Source organism: Myotis davidii, unplaced genomic scaffold (assembly GCF_000327345.1).
Source record: "Myotis davidii unplaced genomic scaffold, ASM32734v1 scaffold187, whole genome shotgun sequence".
In the NCBI taxonomy this organism is placed as follows: Eukaryota; Metazoa; Chordata; class Mammalia; order Chiroptera; family Vespertilionidae; genus Myotis; species Myotis davidii.
In genome coordinates this window covers 3,990,940-3,998,528 of record NW_006383018.1, presented here as the reverse complement: position 1 = coordinate 3,998,528, position 7,589 = coordinate 3,990,940, and the positions used below count along the sequence as shown (strand labels likewise).

At 37.8% G+C, this 7,589-nt stretch overlaps 1 protein-coding gene and 1 pseudogene across 1 annotated transcript in view; both read left to right on the top strand.

The window, feature by feature from the left end:
* Window positions 1-7,589, top strand: part of CDK6 (cyclin-dependent kinase 6) — a 205,728-nt gene that overhangs the window by 2,698 nt on the left and 195,441 nt on the right. The gene's annotated exons all lie outside the window — the stretch shown is intronic.
* On the top strand, window positions 2,784-4,949 carry LOC107181716 (annotated as a pseudogene).

Genomic DNA, 7,589 nt, shown 5'->3' with positions numbered 1-7,589 from the left:
TTTCTCTGGGCCAACATAGTCTTTGGACTACTTCTCCAACAGGGTAGATATGAATCCAAGATACAGAATCTTAGATTCTAAATTCTGAATTCTGCCTTTGCCTTTTCTGGAGGGTTATGCAGTGGGTGGGGAGACAAAAGTTCTTGAAGTCTCCTGTGTGGAAACCAGTAGTAAAGTGTGTGTGTGTGTGCCTTAGGATAATGGTGTTTTCTTGGTGATCCTGGAATTTCCCCATTGTGTGGTTGACACTGTGTGGTGTGTTCTCTCTTTATTTTCTAAACAGATGAATAGTTTCAAGTCAGAAAGGAATGCACAGAAACATCTACAAATTAGGGTGTGCTTTTACCTTTCCTCAACTCTCGAGAGATAATGTGTTGGAAAAGGGCCTTGGGTTCTTCTTCCTGACTTCTTATCCATCTAGGGATTCTGTTCAACAAATATGTGCCTACTGTGTGCACTGTGGATGAAAATATGTAAATAAGGACAGCTAAATATTTTTGTAACAAGTCAAACAATTTAACATTAGTCATCAAAGTGGAGAGACCCAAAACTGACCTTTGAAATACCAAGCTCTCTACAGACTCAGGGAGTCCAAGTGTCTACAGAATCATCCTGGGAGGTTTTAACTTGTCTCCTCTTATTCCAGGCTGGTGATTTGTGTGGCACTTTGTTCCTGACACAGGGAGACTCAGGCTAGAAGGCAGCAAAGAATCATAAATACATAAATAAGGCAGTAAATGGCTATAAAGATAAGGACCCCATTATACCTCCACTTAACCAGTAAAGCCGGAGAGGGACAGAAGATAATGAGATTGGGAGAATTGTGTTTTAGGAAGATGGGATCACATATAAAAGCAATACGTTAACCTTTTGTGTGTGTGTTTTCTTCCTTGAAAAACTACAAAAACGCTTTTGGGGAGTCTTTGCGATAATGAAGGGAAAAACGAGGGTACATTTTGTCCCATGTAACTTAGTTATCTTCCTAGAAGAACCAACTAGGTGTTTCCCAAAGGATGAATTCCACCGCTAGAATTTTAGGACTAAAATTTGTGTTTTATTTTGTTTGTTACCTCTGGAGAGTGTCCAATCAAGGATGATCTTCATGTGTGTAAACAAGATGCTGTCCTGACGTAGAGGTGTTATGGAGGCACCCCTGTGCAACACTGCATTTTACAAAGCACAGGCTATTCTTGAAAGCTATAGTTATGAATTGAAGTCGTTTTCTAAAATTATCTTTATATGTTAAGTTTCTTCGTACAAGTCGTAAGGAGAAACAGAGATAGTGTCCGTGAGAGCACTTTGTCCATTTAAAAGTGTTTCAGATGTCCAAGTATTATTTGTGTTCAGGCAGATTCGTGGGCCCCTTGCCTCAGAGCCAGTTCCCAGTAAGGAAGGCATCAGTTCGCCTGACTTGTATGATAGGACAAATCATACTTAAGCCCAGACATTATCAGCTCTGAAACCAAGAAGCTACTTGAATATAATGAGCCTGTAGTTTGTCAGGAACGCCCATCAGTCATATGCCATGAGGGTTAGTGACACTTGAGGAAATTATTGATGATGTCATCCTCACAAGCTGCAAATCTCCATTCCAGTTCGTTTCCTTCGCGTTTCTTCTCTTCCGCCTCTGCCTTGGGGCAATCATTGGCCCCCATGACTTGTGTGGCTAGACTAGGATTCTGGACTTCAGAGGTTGCTGATATTTGCAGGGTCAGGAAATCGAGGACAGGTGACAATAATTCTTTTCCTTCCCAGGTAGAGCTGTCAAAGTTGAGCTCCCAAACCAGCGATTTATTGTTGCCCCACAGGACTGTTGCTGGTTCTTTAAAGGTTTCTTAAAAGGGCAGATGCCTTTATAAGTTGCCTTCCAGTCATAAGTAATTTATCATAATTATAGGCCCTTCCCACAGATAGTTAAGCCTCTAAGCTTGAAGGAGCATAATAAACATATTAGCTTTTTTTCCAAAAGTTTAAGGTTTAATTTTGATGGCTTGTTGTTGTTGGCACTGGCACTGTCTACATGTGTGGGGATAATGACTTGAAATTCTTGCTTACCTGCATGTGATGTAGCCAAGGCTTGATCAGCCTGGGATGTGAAGTTACTCTTACTTTACGGTTGGTAATCCCAAATCCCTAGAGCCTTTGCCACAGTCAGACTTCAGTATAAACCTATATTGGAGCGTTGCACTCTACAAATGAATTCTGTTGACGTTCTGAACTAAATATATACAAGCAGGTAGGATAATATGGTTTATCAGCAATCTATTCATTCACCAAATATTTATTGAGGGCCTACTATGCGCCAGACACTGCTAGAAGCTGGGGATACAGCAGCAAACAAGTCAGGCCAAGTCTACACTTCTAGAACTTACCTTGTAATGGGATGAGAAGTTCTTTTTCTTTTTAAAAATCCACTTATCTTTATTTCTATTGGTTTGCTTTACTATATTTAACCTAACCAATTTTATAGAGCAACTAATTTTTTTGTGATAATTTGGTGACCAGGAGTTTGCTGATTGAATAGGTAAGATAACCAAAACACTAATCAGAATCAAATGCTTTTTGAAGATTAAATTTCATCTTAGAGACATACAAATAGATCTATATAAGAAGACATTGACATGTAAACAATATATATGATGAACATTTGAGCTCTATTTATTCAATGAGGATTTAGGAAGAACCTACTGTTTAAAAACCATGGGCTCAGTGCTGGGAAATATACTTGAATAAGTCACAGCTGCTCCTCTCCTCCAGTAATTCCCCGTGGTTGAAGGAATAAGATGATCACTATAACCCTGATACATGATAGTATTGTGTCAGTACAGAGACCGGTAAGTGCTACCAGTGTTGTCCTTAGGGATCAAAGTTGTTAGGATAGCAGTGAAAGTAATTCAAATTGAAGTAGTGGTTCCAGAACTAAAACTCATGGCATTTCAGTGAATAAACTTGTGGTATCTAAATATGTTCAATTATTTTTGTCAGCATATTTAATCAATGCTTTAAATAAAAAGCCAACAGAGGAACTTCTCTTGCATGTGGGTCTCTGACTCTCTCATGTATCTGGTGTTTCCATACATTATGTATGTATTAAATTTGATCATTTTCTCTTGTTAAAAATAAATAAATAAGTTGTAAAGCCAACAGAAAAATCCATGCAGCTCAGTATTATTCAAGAAGAGTTTTCTAACTTTATTTTTTTAAAAAATTCTTTATTGTTTAAAGTATTACATGAGTCTCCTTTTTACCCCCATCGACCTCTCTCCTGACACCCCCTCCCTCAAGCACAAGCCCTCACCCCTCCTACTGTCTGTGTCCATTGCTTTTGTTCATATGCATGCATACAAGTCCTTTGGTTGATCTCTTGCCCCCTCCGCCCACCTTCCCTCAAAGGTTGTACAGTCTGTTCTGTGCTTCTATGTCTCTGGTTCTATTTTTGTTCATCAGTTTATGTTGTTCATTATATTCCACAAATGAGTGAGATCATGTGATATTTATCTTTCTCTGACTGGCTTATTTCGCTTAGCATAATGCTCTCTAGTCTCATCCATGCTGTTGCAAATGGTAAGAATTCCTTTTTTTTTTTTTTACAGCAGTTCATACTTTCTCTTTTTAAAGACCTCAATAATATATATCATAAAAAAGAATTAAAAATGGGATATTCTCAAGGAAAATCTAATCATTAACAGGGTCAAAGAAATATGGCATATTATTTGATGCAGCATAAAGCTGACTCATCTGGGAATTCCAAATAAAAGTATTATTTTGTGGGTGAACAGTACATTTATTAGAACTTGTTTCAGTGAAAGGAAAAGCAGGCGTTTGTCTCTTTTTAAGTTTCAGCATGTTAAAAGTATGTTTGGTCTCTCATTTTCTAGGAGTTCCTTGAAAAGTATCCAATTTATCAAGGTTATTTAGTAAATAAACATTTTCACAATGATATTCTGCCCATTCCTTGTTCCTGCAGAAAAACTTGGTAATGCTGAATTGTTGACATTGCACTTGTATTATTTTTACGTAACTATTATCACCATGGCATTATTAGAATTTTTCTGTCAAGAGGAAAATGGTATACAAGATGGAAACTTGTATAAACTTGAATGTCTAGTGGTGTATTTTCCTATTTTTAAGACATGGTAAGTGAATATCTATTGAAATCAGACTCCTTGTTAAAAGTAAATTATCTTTAGAAAACAATATGCCTCGTCCAGGTGACCTGGAAGTTATACTTGCAACCCTACCTTCCCTCTCCCACAATACCTCGCGCTCTTTTTTTCCAACTTGGGCCAGGCATAATAGCTCCCGCAAAGAAGGGTGGTGAGAAGGGGGACCATTCTGCCATCAATGAGGTAGTGACCAGAGAATACACAATCAACATTCACAAGCGCATCTATGGAGTGGGTTTCAAGAAGCGTGCCCCTCAGGCACTCAAGGAGATCCAGAAATTTGCCCTGAAGGAGATGGGAACTCCAGATGTAGGCATTGACACCAGGCTGAACAAAACTGTCTGGGCCAAAGGAATAAGGAATGTCTGATACCATATCTGCGTATGGTTGTCCAGAAAACATTATGAGGATGAAGAGTCGCCAACCAAGCTCTATAGGTTGGTCACCTTTGTACCTGTGCCCACTTTCAAAAATCTACAAACAGTTAATGTGCATCAGAACTAATCACTGGTTGCCGAATAAAGTTATAAAACTGCAAAAACACAAAACGAAAAACAATATGCCTCGCTGTTAATGATTCCCTAGGAATGTTTTCTTAAGAATGAGACATTCAGTACTTGTACTATGTCATTGTAAACGCAAGGATATTAAGGTTGGAAGACATTCTGGAAGTCTTTCAGCCCTTTTCTGTCATAAACTAAAGCCCAGAGGTCAAGCAACTTATCTATCATGCCATGATGAAGTAATTGACTTGTATTAAAAGCTGAATAGCACTTAAAAAAATTCTTTTTAATTGTGTGTGATGGACGAAGTTAAATGAGTACATTTCTAGTTTGGAAAAAATGAACTGTATAAAGACAAAGGTGATGGTTTGCCAGGAATAAATGACATACAAATTCAGGAAATTCCTGAATTCTGCAGTATGCCCTATTGAAGTAGATCTGGAAAAAGTTATGATGATTATCCATTAAATTCTGTTTTTAAAGAAGTTGGGTAGGCCCTGGCCAGGTAACTCATTGGTTAGAGTGTCATCCCAATATGCCAAGGTTGCAGGTTTGATACCTGGTTAGGGCACAGAGGAGAATCAATCAATGAATGCATAAATAAGTGGAACAACAAATCAATGTTTCTCTCTCAAAGCAATAAATATTTTTTTAAAAGAATTTGGTAATAACTGATACTTCAAATAGCTATAGTTAAATACTAATACAAGTAAATAATGTAGTTAAATAATTAAGTAATAATATTGAATTCATTTTAGACAAAGAACAATAGGAAGAATCTAAGTGCTTGGTATTTGTCTGACGAGTGAACTAAGATGCCATAATGTCGCTCTGGCATCTACTACTCATTTAATGAAATAAACACCATAATACTTGAAAATTAGGAAGCAAAGTAACCTCCAGACATATAAACAAATATGTTACCCATGCGTCTGGAAGTAATTGCTCCATTATTGCTATTTTCATGACATTCAGATGAGCGTTTCTGTCATTTTAGGAAGGAAGTTAAGAGCTTTCTGGAGTGATCGATCATAGCGGAGATGAAATCTGGGTGCGGGAGGCTTGGTGATAGGAGCAGGTAGTGTGTGTAGTGTAGGGCTTTGTTGAAGGGCCAGGAGGCAACACTGAACATGGGCACTGGTGGTTGGTAAGAGGCATGCCTACATAAGGTCACCGTTTGAGTAATGATCTATAGATGGTAAGTCTGCTGGGGCAGGCAGGTCAGCAGTCAGAAGGAGGTGTTTTATAAGACTCCCCGGGCAGTTGTTTTGAATATCACCAGTTGCTGTCATAGTTGATTTTGTTTTACCAGCTGCGCACATAGCTGCTCTCCACTGAGAGGTGAAGTAAAGTCACCTTAAGACATGTGACAGGAATCTGTGTAAGTGTACAGGAGTAACTGGAAGTCCATTTGGGATAGGATAATTACTAAACATTTAGAAGTTTACCTAAATTTGGGCAACTGCTGGCTTTGTCATTTATGTAGCCATTTTAATTACTGATTCTTATTACCTGGCCTTCCTAAAGGATTTTAGTTCAATAGAATTAGAATCAAAGAATAAGAATTTTGGAATTGGAAGGGGTCTTAGATTTAACTTAGTCCAACCCCTTTGGTCTATGTGGGAATTGTTTTGTAAATGCATAAAAGAATTGTCTTATTTTTAGTCAACTGTTTTATTCCACATTTATATACATCATAGCTACAAACTGAGGAGAGCTAAGGTTCAAATACAGGTTTATATCCAATGTCAACAGGACAGGATGACTAATGTTCATTACATATCTGAAAACACTCCTTTGGGATATAAAAGTATTTTCAGTTTAATGATTTTATGTTTCCCCTGATGTGAGGACAAGGACTGGATCTTTTATATTCATGAATAATACAGTGCTCATAACTCTTAGCTGCCCAGTATATGTTTCCTGAATGAACGAAGTAAAATAAGTTAAATTATAAACCCTTCCAGTGAGAACTTTTCATCTTTCTGGAGTTGTCTACAGCATTAGCAAGTATCTCAGGCTAAACACTGAGAAGGAGGGAGATCAGTGGGTATTAACTGTAATGCATCTGCACACCAAGACTATTTAGAAAGAGCCTTCAAATACTAATTGGTGTTTAAACTTTTCCTGTGACTCCATTTTTTGTCTTTAATAGTGGATTCTGCTATAATAGGATTTTCTTGTTTTCATTGTGTGGTTTGCTACATGTATCTTACAAGCAGTCTACTCTATTTCCCCTGAATGTGCTCCTTGCCAACCACCTCTGTGACTTTTTAAAAATTCTTTATTGTTTAAAGTATTACATATGTCTTCTTTTTCACCCATTGACCTCTCCCCAGCCACTCCCACCCCCAAGCACATGCCCTCATTGTCTGTGTCCATTGGTTATGCTTATATGGATGCATACAAGTCCTTTTTGATCTCTTATCCCTGCCCCCCCACCGCCTTTTCCCCTACCTTCCCTCTGAAGTTTGTCTGTTTAGTGCTTCTATGTCTCTGGATCTATTTTTGTTCATCAGTTTATGTTCATTATATTCCAAGAATGAATGAGATCAAGTGATATTTATTTTTCTCTGACTGGCTTATTTCACTTAGCATAATGCTCTCCAGGTCCATCCATGCTGTTTCGAATGGTAAGAATTCCTTTTTTTATAGCAGTGTAGTATTCCATTGTGTAGCTATACCACAGCTTTTTAATCCACTCATCTCCTGATGGGCACTTAGGCTGTTTCCAAATTTTAGCTTTGTAAATCGTGCTGCTATGAACACAGGGTATATATATATATATCCTTTCTGCTTGGTGTTTCTGATTTCTTGGGATATATTCCTAGAAATGGGATTATCGGGTCAAGTGGAAGATCCATTTTTAATTTTTTGAGAAAACTCTATAATGGCTGCATCAGTCTGCATTCCTACCACC